Raw genomic sequence first — 14,629 nt, forward strand, 5'->3', positions numbered from 1 at the left:
GACTAGGTTGCTCAAAGCCCCATCCAACCTGGGCTTGAACACTTCCAGGGGTGGAGCAGCCACAGCTTCTCTGATTAACTTTTTCCAGTGAAGAATTCCTTATATCTAACCTAAATCTACCCTCTTTAAAGTTATTTCCCCATGTCCTATTGCTGCATGCCCTTGTAAAAAGATAATTATCTGATTAGATTAATCAAGCTGCTGTTTACAGCTGGAAATAACTTCCCTGCAAGATTACTCTGCAGTTTGTTCACTTTTAAGGTCAAAATAGAATGCCAGATTCTTTAACATTACTAAAACAAAGACAAAAATAAAAATTATTCAATTGTGCTTTCACTGAGGGAAATGAGAAGTAAGTATGCTGGTGTGGGAAAATCACTCAGGATGAGGTGGGGGAGGAAATAGAGAAAACTGGGGTGTAACTGAAGTAGTATTATAGAAACTTTTTTAGGGTAAAATACAGTTGCCACTTTCAGGATGGTTGGCATGAAAGGAATCTATTCCATCATGGTTCCCTAGGCAACAGACCCTGCTATCCTAGAGGAGCAATGGAAGGTGAAGCGTGGTGAAGACACCATGGCCAGGCTCTGTTGTACTCCCTGCAGGACTGGGAACTCAAGTACCATACAGCTGCTAAACCATACAGCAATGGTCAAATGGGAAATACAGGAGATGTCTGTTGCTGAGCCAACAGCTGTGGCAAAATCACTTTCCTTAGGTGAACCTTGCTCATTGTAATACACACACCTCCATCCAAAGCTACCCACCTCCAAGGTACCACCACCCCTCACTGACCGTGCACTTTATATTTTTAATCGGCTATATCTTTAAATGAGAAGTGAGTTTTACACCAATCAGTAATAAAAGAATTTATGACTATAGTCACTCAAGCTCCACCTGAGATTAAAGAAAAGTATAAAAGTGAATGAGAGAGGGAAGAAGATAGGGAAGAGTCCATTGTAGCTTCTGGGATCAGTTGATGGGCTGAACCTGTCTTCTCCCTTACAGTGGCTGCATATTGCATAAGAACATATATGCACTAAATAACTAACACTAGCTGTTATTAGTGATTATTGTCTGGTTGTGTATTGCTTCAAGCTTGTTTTTAGTAACAGTACCTATCACTGGCAATCAGGAACCTTAACTTGACATGATAATAATAGTAAAGAGTGTAATCCCGTAAACTGTTAGTCTTTCGTGGGTGCTAGCAATTGCTGTCATCAGGTAACATAAAGTGAGAAGACCTATTGAGGGGTCCCCCTTATGCTGTTGGCACATTTCCCTGAATGAGTCAGTTGAATCACTCTCCAACCCAGCAGGACTGTTCAGTGAAGGGTCCCTATAATGGAACGCTGACAGACTGGTCAGACACAGGGGTCTTGGCTTTCCTGGGGTGCTGATAAACAGACCAAACACTAGGGGTTGAGAAAATCTCCCCCTTTCACATGACAGCTGGAGTGAATGAAATTGAGTAATTAATATCATAAGACTGTTAGAACTAGGAGAACTGATGGTGTAATAAGTCTAGTGATAAATCAGTTCTGGTTATTCCCTATCTGGTTGCTGAGTTCTTGCTGCCCACAAGGGAAGCATCAACTGCCCTTAGTTGTTGGTCTTTGTAGTACTTTTCTTCCCATTAAAGGTATTGAAATTAAGATTACTGCAGCTTTGACATTTGAATTTTAGAGCTATTGCAATGCAATTAACTTAAAAATGTACTGTTTCAGTTCTGTGCAGCTACCTTTTTATCTTTTGTAACATTGCATCCTGTGGATAAAGTTAAATTTACAAATACAACAGAAGAAGGTAATGATCCATAAGAACAAAGCTGTGGATAAAGAAACTTTTCTTTGTGTATTCAGGATCTGATTACTGACATAATAAACTGGAATTCTATAAACTCAGCATCTGAGTTGCTTGTATAAATTGTAGAAATTAGTATGTACACAGATATTAAAAGGAAATCTTTGAAAGATTCAAGTTCTAATGAAATCTGCTGTAGAGGAAATTGCTTCAGAGTGAGAACAATGCTGAATGGAAGCTAGAAATTATAGTAATTTTATTATTTGATCTATAATTACAAGTTGTTTTCAAGGAAATGGATTTAGGACAATGAGTAGAGATTTTTCTTTCACTAGAAAGGATCATGAGATCAATAGAGGTCTGCATGTAAAACTGGAAGTTTATATATATATATGTTGTAGCCACAACTGACTTGTGACATGGGTTTTGTTGTTGGTGGTGAGAAAGTGACAGTTTTTCTTTCATAATTACAGTTTTACAATTTGGGAGATTTCCCTACTCCCCCCCAACCCCAGTCATCTAATGAGAACTTTTCTGTCTTGGAAACCTCTTGGCTTTTTTTGGGGAAGAGAAGATGTAGCCGTAGGCACTGTGCTTTGTGCTGTCATGACAGTGATATTTAATGTTAAATTGATATTCAAATTGAAATGAAATCTTATTGATGCCACACAGTGACAGGCAGTAAGGGAAAACACAGCTGTCTAGTAAAAGTAACAGGCTGCAACTTTAAATAAGGAATATTGCAGTACAGCTTCTGAATAACAAACAATCCCTGCAGTGTCTAGCCACTCCCCTATTGCACTCCTGACACAAGAGGAATTTTAACCATGACTGTTTTCACTCATCTTATGGAGAACTGAACTTACTCTTACTTGTGTCAGAAGTGCTTCCTTCCTACTGTTTAATCCTCATTCCTTGAACAGTCTCACTTTTCTTTGTTATTGAAAAAGCAAAAGCAGTCCCCCCACACTTCATCAGACATGTCATATACAAATGTTTTGTGATGCTCTGAATACTGCGTAATGATAACTCCTCCATGGTCTGTGTGGAGCTGTACAGATCACAGAGTACTCAGCACTGTATTGTACTTCCACAGTGATTGCTCTTAACTTCTCTGAAGATAACTTATACAGTAATTTTACTTGTGTTTCATTTGGTGCACGTAGATGTCAGTGCAAAAATTACTTTTCCACTTTTTTTGTTTGCTAGTAGATGTGTCATTGCTAGTTCCTTGTACTGGCAGTGGCCGCAGATAGCATGAAGTTGATGTCAGTCCTTATCCAGACATCCACTCTTTTAGGAGCAGATACCTAGCTCTCTGTGGCAATTTCATGGTTCCCCAGTCCTGTAGAGGATATAATAGGAGCAAAAGTTTCACTTACCTGCGGAATAACCCTTGGAGTCTGTTGTAATGAGTAAGTGAAACAATCCATCCAGGAATACTGTTAGATAATATCTGTAGGAATGTGTTTGGCTGCATTGCACACTCAGCAGAATGTTCTGCCTCACAGCAGACTCCTGTGTGTTGCAGAAACGTGCAGATTTAACTTTCTGAAGGCCTTTTACTTACCTATTCCTGATTTGCTGCTACGGGTTAAAATTTAAGTTTCCCTTAAATGTGAAATCAGATGTTTTCCTGCACTTCTGTGCTAAGATGGAAATGACGTCTGGAAAAATTCTTGCTAAGGATTTGCTTTTTTGAGAGTGAATGTTATGTAGACTTAGGTCTTAATTGTAACTTGCACCAGTTTTGAATCCATGACCGTTTCTTTCACTGAAAGCAGAATTCTGCATGGCTATCATTTCTGCCAAAAGAGTGGGCAAGATTCAGGCCCTTGAGCTGGGCTCAGCTCCATAGAACTTGCATCAAATTCTGTCAAGCATTGCTGAAAGAAATGAGGTTTAGGATTCTACATGGATAGGTTTGTTGTTTTTTTTTTTTTTTAATATAGGTTTTTTTAATTTGCGTTTATTATCCTCTCTATCATGAATAATTGGCAGTTGTACAGCAGTGTTTGGTCTCCAGATACACTTTTCAGTTTTATGAAAAGAAATTTTGAAAGACATTTCTCAGACATGATACATTCATGTCTGGTTTGGCATTCAGAGTATTCTGTTATTGCTAAAGACTTAGTTCTAACTTTCCATTTAAGTTCTGTGTTATAAACATTCTCTACCCCTACACGTTTCAAGGAATAGTGAAAATTAGTGCATGGAAGAGCACAAATGTGAATTAGCATCATCTAAATTTATATAAATGGTTTAAACCTGGAAATTAATTGAAGAGAATCCTGAACTGAAAATGAATTTAGTTCATAACCTATTCTAAAGTAATTGAAAATGTTATGTCAGTGAAAACAATGTTCTGAAACTGCAAACTCAGTCAATTATTCCAGCACACAAACAGACTCAAATTCAGAAAAACAGCGGCTTTGCCTCAGGCTGTACAGTGTCAGTTGAGCAGAACAATCCAGTAATGAAAAGAAGCTCCTGCAATTTCCTTTCAGTAACTAACTGGTCTAAGAGATCTGTTGCAAAGAGAACCTTCACACACTGCAATAAAAATGTAAGAGAAAGTGTAATGAAAATAAGCAAAAGGAAAAAAATCATTAATGAGTATGTATTAACCTATATGTATATATATGATTCTGTGATCATTTTAAGAGCAATACAGTTATATGACTAACCCCAAATTAATGTAAGTTGCATTCCATGCATAGGAAAAATTATTCTAGAAGAAAGTCAAATTTGAAAAATTGCAAAATAAATGTTTTATAAATGCCAGAAGTAAAGATTATTTTATATTTTTAAAAAGGTCTAGTTCTATGGAGCCATTATAGACTTTGCAATTATATGTATGTGTAGTTGAATTTATGCAGTTTCATCTGGGATTTGTTCCAAAAGTTTGCCCATTTTCTTTTGCCAAATTTCTCTGCTTTTCACAAAAAGACTCCTGTTTGTTTGCAGTGAATCATTTCCTCCTTTTCCATGTTTTACATGAGTAGACAGTAGCGTTACTGACAATTTCTTTCCACTACTGTAAGTGTCAGAAATTTCCCACGAGCAAAAATATCCTGTCTGAAAGCTTAGGACACTTGAACAGAGCTGCCACTACCTTATTGTTCTTTACCCCTGGCCTTCTCATCTACTTTGGCCTCATGTTGGATAGGATTATTGGCTCAACCCTCTCTGTTTGGGAAAAGAGAAGCTAGAGCTAATAAGTATGAGACAAGGACAACAATTGTCAGTATTATCCAACTAATTATCTTCTTCATAAGCAGTTCTTTATGTCAGGCAGATAACCTGCACTTAGAAACCTAAGATGTTGGACTAATCTTCCTCATAAGCTCCTTTTTGCTGTAGTTCAAATGTAAGATCTTTTAAGTGCCTCATTGCTGATTTGCTAACTTAAATTTATGAAATTGTAAACTGTAACAATCTAACTATAAAATATGAGCAACACAAATCTAAAGATATGACTCTGTTCCATATTCTCATACTGTTATACTAAAGTAAAATCTTATATATGGTTTGTGCTTTGTTTTAATTTTAGGCATTTCAGGTCATTTGTGTATGCCCTTGAGATCAATGTTTGATCATATCTTTCTCCTGACAGATTTTTTTTCAGTTTTTGAAAAATTTTGAAATCTCATCTATTAAAACATTCATATAAAATAAATTAGATAACTATTTCACTATTTTTTAAATGTTGAATTTACATAGACTTTATGAAAACATGGATTTTCAGTAAAAAAAACCCAACAAACACCATAATTCATTTGTAAGGATTTTAACAGTTCAGGTGCATTATAAGAGGGAATTGTTTACATTTCTACAGATCAAACTTGTTGTTCTAGAATCTAGTAACTTTTTATAACTAAATATTAGCAATAAACAGAGAAGAGATTTTTCAGGCATCAAATTTCTGTTTCTAATTATTCAAAACTGTAAGAAAGTTGTCCAATCATAAATTATTTCTTCAAAAATGCATAATATTAAAATCATCCTGCCAAGCTGTGTGCATTTGATACATGAGCAGAATGCATTAGAAAGCAGACTGTTCCTAAAATAAAGGTGAATACTGTAAACCTTTTTATTTCTATTCCTTCCCCTTCTATAAATTTTCTATGTGGAGAAAGTTGCTTAAGACAGAAAGATGAAAGGTAGACAAGATTTATGTGTTTCTCATTATCAAAGCTGTTCACTGCAGTGTATTTAGAACTTGGATTTCAAAAGTGCTGGGCATCAGTAACATTAGCCAGAATAACAGGTGCTGTGTTTGTTTCCCTGTCAGCATGTGAAAGCATGAGTGAAGCTGCAGATGGTGGGGATTTTTAGCTTTCAGTCCTGTCTGTGCCACACTGTTTTTTTATAAGCTTGTACAAGTTCTTTCCCATGTTTCAATCCGTCCTTTATGTTCATGCTGACTCTATTACTTAGAGTGAGTATTCTAGAAAAGACTGTGAGGACATGAATACATTTGTAACCACTGAACTGTTTGGTAGGTGTTAAGCCAAAGTACCTTGCACTAAATAGCACAAGAAAAAAAGTACGGTTTCATGGTAATGTTTTTTCTTTTCTTCCTGTCCCTTCCCTGCTCCTCTCTCGCCCCAACCCCACCCCCCCCCCCCCCCAAAAAAAAAGAAAAGATCAGAGCAGTGCTCATCTTGCAAGTAACATATGGAATATTTTTAAGTACTGACTGTAGCCCTCCTTGACTTACTGTTTCTAAAGGGGGCTTAGACAGGGAGCATTCCTGAAGATAATCTCTCCACACATTATGTTAGGGTTCTTAAACTCACATGGAATCTCAGCTTTAATCGCTGCTTCTCTTATATTGAGTATAAATGATAGTAATTCATTTGCTTGCTGATTGCAAAGATTACTAGTATGGTTTCTATATATGCTCAGTAATCATCTTGATACAGGCACATATATTTGCATACATATCTCTTGCAAGTATTGGTAGATACAAACCAAACTGTATTTCAATAAAATAATCACATACAAAGACTCTCTTCTACTACCTGTTTCTATGTATTTATCCAGCTTCTTGATTTTTTTTTTCCCTTTTATGTATGTAGATGTTAAAGCTGAAAAGGGGAGAAAGGAAATTATAGATAGGACATATGGACACAAAGAATCTGTTTTGAAGTTGGCAGCCTGAAAACTTTTTGTAGCATACTTATTACAGAAGAAAATTACAGAAAATAATTCTTTTTTCATTTTATGCTCAAAAGACTTGTTACTGACAATATGTACACTAGTCAAACATAAATTGCCAGTAGATTGTGAAGCTTTTGGGAAAGTGTACCTCTCGATTTCCATAGGATACAAAGCAGCAGGTATCATTACTTACTGTGAACTCATTCTGCTGTACAAGCATGTAGAAATATATGGGTTTATTTGAAAAATGTGTCTCCTTTGGTCTCTTTCAGATGATCTGTGTTAGAATGTAAAATATTCAATCACCAAGACATAAAAATCTTTCAGCCTTCCTCAAGAAAACTTTACAGATCCTAGAGAAACGTCTGGAGCTGATTTTGTCCCACTGCACACAGTCTCTGCTCATTTGTCATCCTAAAGTCTTTGAAAGTTCCTGCAAGTTTCTGATACTTCACTATATCCATATTACCCAAACACTTTTCTGTTTACAGAGTTTTCCGTCATTCTAATTAGGTAGAGATTTTGTAGTTGGTGCATTTTCCAGTACGTAATATAGACTTTCTTTCTCTACAACTGTAGGTTTCAATAGCACATAAATGGTTCCAAGACAGAACGAAAATGCCAGGAACTCTCAATTAGAATTTAATTGATTTAATTAAATCGATTATTTTATGGATGTTTAAGATACAACAACTGCAGAATGAGTATTTGTTGACATTTACATGCATTTAGAAACACATTATAGACGCTGAACATTAACTCAAGTACCATTCATGCTTTTAATTACTCTTTGGTAGTTCAAAAATAATTCTGTGCAAAACATAGATTATGAGTCTAAATTACTTTAGATTTAAGTAAGACTAATGGAGTTCTTGATGTTTCCAATGTTTTTCACATTAACTTATTTTTTAATATTAAAATATCTGTTAATATTTCCATGTATATACTGAAATAGGACTTATATATACATATGCACTTTTTTTGGACTCATCCCAAAATATTTTACCACACCACTTTTAGACACTAAAGATACATTATACATCATTTATGGGCTCTGTCTTCCATGGCAAGTAAAATGGAAAGACAGCATTACCTTTTGGCTGCGCAGGGCCCACCCAGTCTGTACGTGCAATATAGAAAGGAGTACAATTATGAGAGACTATTAAACACTCACTGGAATCCCAGAGGATGTGCTTTTAATCCTTTAGAGCTAAAGATATAAGCTTCTAAATTTTTCTTTACATTCAGAATAGTTAATCCCTCATGGCTTGTTTTGTAGCATTTTTATGGGGATTAGCGGTATTGTTTTAATAATATTTCCCTTTCTATGAAAAAACAGTAATATTAATATAAAATTCTGAGTATAAATGTACTCATCGAAGCTGAGATCATTGATAGCGTTGACCAATGTGCTGTATATTATGTTTTCGGGACCTGTTCTTTAGATTAGACGTCTAAAGTTTTGCAAATACCCCACCTCGTATTTCTTTTAAAATGTCTTTACAGTTTTGTCTGGTAGGCTGTCTATTTAGAGTGCATACTATGGGCTGCCAGAGCCCACAGAAGTTGCAACACATGGTTTTTCTGAATTTATAAGAAGAAATTCCCTCTGTTGTTGTTGTTATTGTTGTTAATTTATTATTATTAATTATTATTATGTATTATCATTATTATTATTTTAGAGTTTGGTGTCTGTGGTGTTCCTTTACTTGGTGGTTACAGTGTTCTGGGGTCATATCTGAGGCCAGGGTTCCAGGATAATTAAAAATTAATCTATGCAGCATCAGAACAGCCAGTGGTGCAAATCTGATCTGAATCTGGCACGAACCCATGATTGAATTCCTGTAAAATTAACAAGAGCGTACAGAGGGAAACTTACGAACATTTTGTGATTTATGCCAATTTTATATATGGCTTGGCATAAAGTTAGAATGGCATCGACAAACAATAATTAATCCAACATAAAATTTGTAAATAAAATTAACCTGTCAAACCTTGTTGGACAAATTTGCACCATGGGACTGCAGTATTAAGGGCTGCGATGTTACTTTTATTTTACTGTCAGTTCAATTATTTCCTCTCTTTTAAAACTGTTTTCTTCTGTCTCCATGGGTGAAGTTTTAATTGCCATGGTATACTTTGTGGAAAGCATGAAGAAAGTTTACTAAACCAGAAAGAAAAGAAAAGAAAAGGAAGGAATAAAGCCCTGCAGCCCAATTTCCTGAGTCTTCATTGGTGACCTAAATTCTGGTCCCTAATAACAGCGTGCTTACATGTTCTACTAAGACAGATGTAATGTTAACATGACTCAGTATTCCTCTGTGTAGAAAGTAAAATTCGGATGAGTACTATAGCTTGCTTTGTTGCTTTTGTCCACTTTCTAGACCAGGAATTCATAACATTTTTATTCTCATACTCTTTATAGAAGTCTTAGTGTTGGACTCAAGCTTAGAGTTTCCAAATACGAAGGTTAGAATAGGACCAAATACCTGATGTTTGGTAAGGCAAGATGGTTGCTTTTTTTGTGTGTCTGGCTTTAGGAGAATGATTATTTCAAAATACCTTTTGAGTACTTCCAGAAATAGGAGTTAGAAATTACTCATTTTACATTACTTATTTTTCATATAGCCACTGTATGTTTAAATTGAGTGTAAATACATATAAATATATATGTAGTAATAATAGTAAGCTGTAATCTTTGTTTCAAAATAGGTGAAGAGAACGTTTCCAGATATCTCACAGATTCTGTTAGAAGTACACTGTACCATATAAATCCATGAGAATTTCCCTCAGGGAGACAAAATGATCACTTGCTTCTTTTACCTTCATATTGAAGACAGGTTTTGGAGGGTACAAACTTGAAGCTGAACTGAAAGGTGTGATCCACACAAGCAGTTGGCATACTCCACGTCTAATGGACACAAAAGCTACTTTAGTTGCAGATAGTGTGGATATCATGTCCTCATCATCGTTTGTCTGCCCAGATTTGCTTCTGCTGTACCGCAGTACCTAGTAATGTAGAGAGAACCACAGTACCTATTGTAATCAAATTGAGTTGAAAAAATTTGTAATGAATAGTCTACATACATTATAGATGTCAGTAATTTTTACTGTGACAACTGGTATTTCTACATTCCTGATTATTTCTATCAAATATGAGAGAACAAATCATGTTGGATAAATAATGTCAGAAGGTGACAGCCAATTACTGGGATGTATTCTGGCTGTTTTGGTTTTATTTTAACTGGCTTTTATCCATTCATTGTTCTGATAATCCTATATTGAAACTCAGGAATAAGATAATTGACAGCAATTTGCCAGTACACTAATCTTTCTCAGCAGTGAGAATATTGGCAGAGTTTCTCTGACTGCTGGTTCATTTCAATGTCAAGTACACTGACTACTGTGATTTTGTGGAGTTCATGACCTGTTTCCCTGCTGTGAAAGTTCACAGCTTCTGCTTTAACACTGAATTTTTGTTGCAACATTTCAAAAAGGAGATTTCACAACATGGTCTTTTAAGACAAATTACAACACATGCACATGAGCATCAGGGAAAAAGGGAATGGAAAGTTGTATTTGTATTTTTTGTGTATGATAGGAAGGGGAAAAAGTTGGATAAGAAGAGCTGGGAAGGCAGCTGGCCTGCAAAGACTCAGGGCAAGATCCTGCTATATTTGTACACAATTAGCAGCAGCTACTTGCATGTGAAATACCCGAATTTTTAATATCCCTACTGGCAAACAGAGCTAGTCTTGCTGGTGGAAAAGAGTCGTGAATACGTGGCCACAAATTATGCAGTGTCATTCTTACATTTTTTGTAAAGAATTCAAAGTGGCTTTTTAAAAAGTTTGCATAAAAGCCAACAAATAGTTTCTTGGATGTCCTTGCAGAGAATATTCTAATTTTTTCGGATTAAAAAATTAATAATACTCTTTATTTTGTCATACTGAGTGTTCGTACCTGTTGTTTGGTTTTTTTTTTCTAGGCATAATATTGTGCAAGCAAACCTAAAAATTGTGACTAACACTGGACTTTTCCTGAATTAGCAAAAGTTAGAAAAAATCAAAATCGATATTAATTTTCCAATGTGTGTCTAAATAGTCTAAATAAAACAGCAAATACTGAAGTTTTTAAAATCTCGAGGATATTTAAATTTGGGGTTTATATTTTTGCTTCCTGTTAAATATTTTCTTTTTTTTTCCTATATTGTGTTTGAAATAGGAAATTGAATTCTTATACCCAAGACAATGAGTGGTTATATTCTCTACAATCAGCTTATCTAACACTTTACGCCAAATAAATATTTGATTAGAGTTTAAAATATACTGACAGAAAATTTTAACTCAGCTACTGATAATAATGCTCCCACAGAGCCTCAAAAATAAGATTTAAAGAAGCAGTATATTTCTGTAAGGGACTTTATTTCCTCTGACACCTGCACAGGCTGAGAAATTCCTGTATGTGCTGCTGCACATTCTCATTACCAGAGTTGTTTTCTTTTACTCATAATTTGCAGAGGTATTTTGTTGTTTACAGATACAGAATTACAGTTCAGCAAGTATTTGTAGAGTATGAGACTTTCAAAAGCAGGCAGTTCACCTTGAGACAGTGCTGTTGACAGGTGAAAAAGTCTTTCCACATTTGGGGAATGAGATTTAGAGAAACTTCATCCACATTTGTAATATTTGTTAAAAAAAACTAAACAGGCAAAATCATTAAATTTCATATGATTGATGTAGATCATTCTGAGGTAGAGGAGAAGAACCAATACGTAATTAACTAATTTATTATCTTGTTATTGATATATTAATTGAATTTTATGTTTTTTACATAACTTCCAGTCAAACATTATTTGTTAATTGCTTGATTTCTTATTAGTATATTATTTCTTTATGAGCATGCACCTACACAAAATTTTGTAATAAAAATCAGTATGTTTTATGGTTGCTATGATATAGACATGCATATATTTAGCAATCTATGTAATTTGAAAACCATGTTAGTCAAAATAATGCCAAAGATTAATAAATCATTTTACAGGTTGGTTATTTTGGACTTACACAAAACCCAACAATTTTTATGTTTTTTGGTTGGGTTTTTGTTTTTTTTTTTCCTAAATGCCAGATCTCAATCTACATTTTTAATAAATTTCTGTCTTCAGAAAATTTGGGTTCAAAATGAAGTCTTTTTGTAAGAGCCTAAGTAAGTTATTTTCTTAATAAGTAATATCAAGATTTATTTATTATTTTCTTTTTAGCAGATTATATTTATTTCAATTATAGTATTCTAATGTAGTAGTAAAGTGAATTTCAGCCTGTGATCTGTGGGGCCTCATGGATTTCTGTCATAGTCTGCAAATGCAAACATGAAAAACAAGTTTATATTCAACAAGATAGACTTTTATAGCAGTTTAGCTCACTTTGGAGAATTCGTAGCAGTCTTCAGCAGAAAGGAGGTGGAAAACCTCTATGTCAGTGGATACTCAAAGGTATACGTGGCTTACAGTAATGATGTGAACCATTAATAAGCTAAAGGAAAAAACAAAAGTCTTTTGTGCTACTCAGTGCTATTTCAAAGCAAGAACAGAGAAGGTGTGGACAGGCTATAGCAGGCTTCTTCTGTCAAACTTCTGTAGGATCTCTTTAACTCTTGATGTCAGTGAGGTTTCTTTAGTAGGGATTATTATTACAGATCAAGAGAAAATGGAATAGGGTATCTGACATGTATACTGTGTAAACAGATTGTAACATACTAGAGGTGGTTTTGCACCATTCAGGAAGCCCTTATTCTAATGCATGAGATCTAGTGCCTTTCATAGACACATTATCCTACAGAAGAAGCAGTACAAAAAGAAGAAAAGAAATGAATCTCGGACATTGATTGCATCATATATGCTTATACACTTCTGCAAAACTGAATGCTAAGTGGAATACATGAAGCAAGTCAGAACAATAATTTTATCTCAGTCTTGTAATCTTCTGTAGTGAAGATGGCTATATAGCAGACTAGAAGGGTTTGTTTGTCCAAAATTTGTTTCATTTCACCCAAATTTGTAGGTCTTATAACAGATACTACTGCTCCCTGGCAACCTTTTCTTATGTGGTGATAGGTAGTAGAGAATCAATTTTTTTTGTGGTAGCTTTTTGACTATATATCACTATTATGGAAAGTTTATCTTACCATAAACAGATTTGTCTGTCATTCACATGCTGCTGCCAGTGATAACCAAATGTTGCACCTGCTAATGGATGGGAAAGTATCCAAAAGCAGGTGGCAGAAAAATAGTGTTAGGCTGGCTCATGCCATCAAATCAGCATTAAAATATCACATTATCTATCAAAGAACTTACATTTTTCAGGTTTAAAATAAATGTCTCTTTATGTTTAATAGGAGATTAAAATAATGGCATATAGCTTGTGAAGCTCAGCTCATCTGAATGACCTGATCATCTTGGCTCTTTTTGCAGTGAATGAAGAGAAATAGACATTTTTTTTTAATTCCACAGTTCATCCAATCTATTTTACGTATCTACTTTAGGTTGAGATTAATCATACCCCATAAGTTACTGTTAACTCTAAAAGACAGCTGGTTTCATATAATTGATCCTGAGAGCTAGTTAAAATGAATGCTACCCCTTTTTTTCTGGAAACTGAGTGTGTTTGCTTGTTTCTTTTTTGGGTCAACAAAGGCAAGTTGCAGGGTTGTGTAAATATTCACATGGAAGCAATCTTTTACAAAAGAACAATGATAAATCCCTATAATAGATTTGTACTGTGTGTGATTATAGACACTTCTGACACATAGGTTATACAGTAGACTAAATGTCAGGGTATGAGTGTGAGCATGGGAAAGTGGTTGTCTAGATTGCTGAAACGTCAGGGTAAATGCTAGCATGCTCCTAGCTTTGGTTGTATAGCAGTCTCCCGACCAACCTCAGGTGTAACATAGTATACAGCATGAGCTAAATTCCCTTGAAGTGGCTTGTAGAGAGCCATGCTCTTTTGAAGGGTAATTGAAGTGCATGGCTGTAGTGAGAGCATTCTCATAGGTCTTGGGGCTTGATCTTTTTTTAAGATACTAGCACAGATAGAGATGCAGTGTCTATGTGATGGAGTAGCAGTCTTTTTTTTTTTTCTTGTGTGTGTAGGGGGGAGACACATTCCTTTTCACTAAGTCCAGTTACTTCATATTGTGATGTCTGATTCTCCCCTAATTAGTGAAGGACCTCATAGAGTCGTAGAATGGTTTGGGTTGGAAGGGACCTTAAAGGGACACCATCCACTAGACCAGGCTGCTCAAAGCCCCATCCAGCCTTCCAGCCTGGCCTTGAGCACTTGCAGGAATCGGACATCCACAACTTCTCTGGGCAACCTCATGTAGCGAATGAGCTGAAAATAGCAAACTGAAGGGAAGACCAGCCACCTGATTCAGAACTACTTAATGAAGCTGTTCAGTAAAATAAGGACAGCAAAATGGAATCCGTTTGTAGAGTCAGAATTACTTTCTTGGGGTGGGAACATGACAGCAATAAAGGAAGAATCCACAAAGAATAACCTGGACTTGAGAAAGGTGAATTTGGAACCACTCTTTTTCTTGATCCAAGAGCTGGACCTCAAGCCAAAAGGAGTGCATATTTACATTTTGGCCATGTTATATG

The 14,629-nt window shown here is 35.4% G+C and overlaps 1 protein-coding gene across 1 annotated transcript in view; it reads left to right on the forward strand.

Annotated features, from left to right (window-relative positions):
* CSMD1 (CUB and Sushi multiple domains 1) overlaps positions 1-14,629 on the forward strand; it is a 1,163,462-nt gene that overhangs the window by 942,141 nt on the left and 206,692 nt on the right. The window lies entirely within an intron of this gene.

This window comes from Pezoporus flaviventris, unplaced genomic scaffold, assembly GCF_033815535.1.
Source record: "Pezoporus flaviventris isolate CSIRO_AGI_PZ_B2104156 unplaced genomic scaffold, CSIRO_AGI_Pfla_v1 ptg000031l, whole genome shotgun sequence".
Taxonomy (NCBI): Eukaryota; Metazoa; Chordata; class Aves; order Psittaciformes; family Psittacidae; genus Pezoporus; species Pezoporus flaviventris.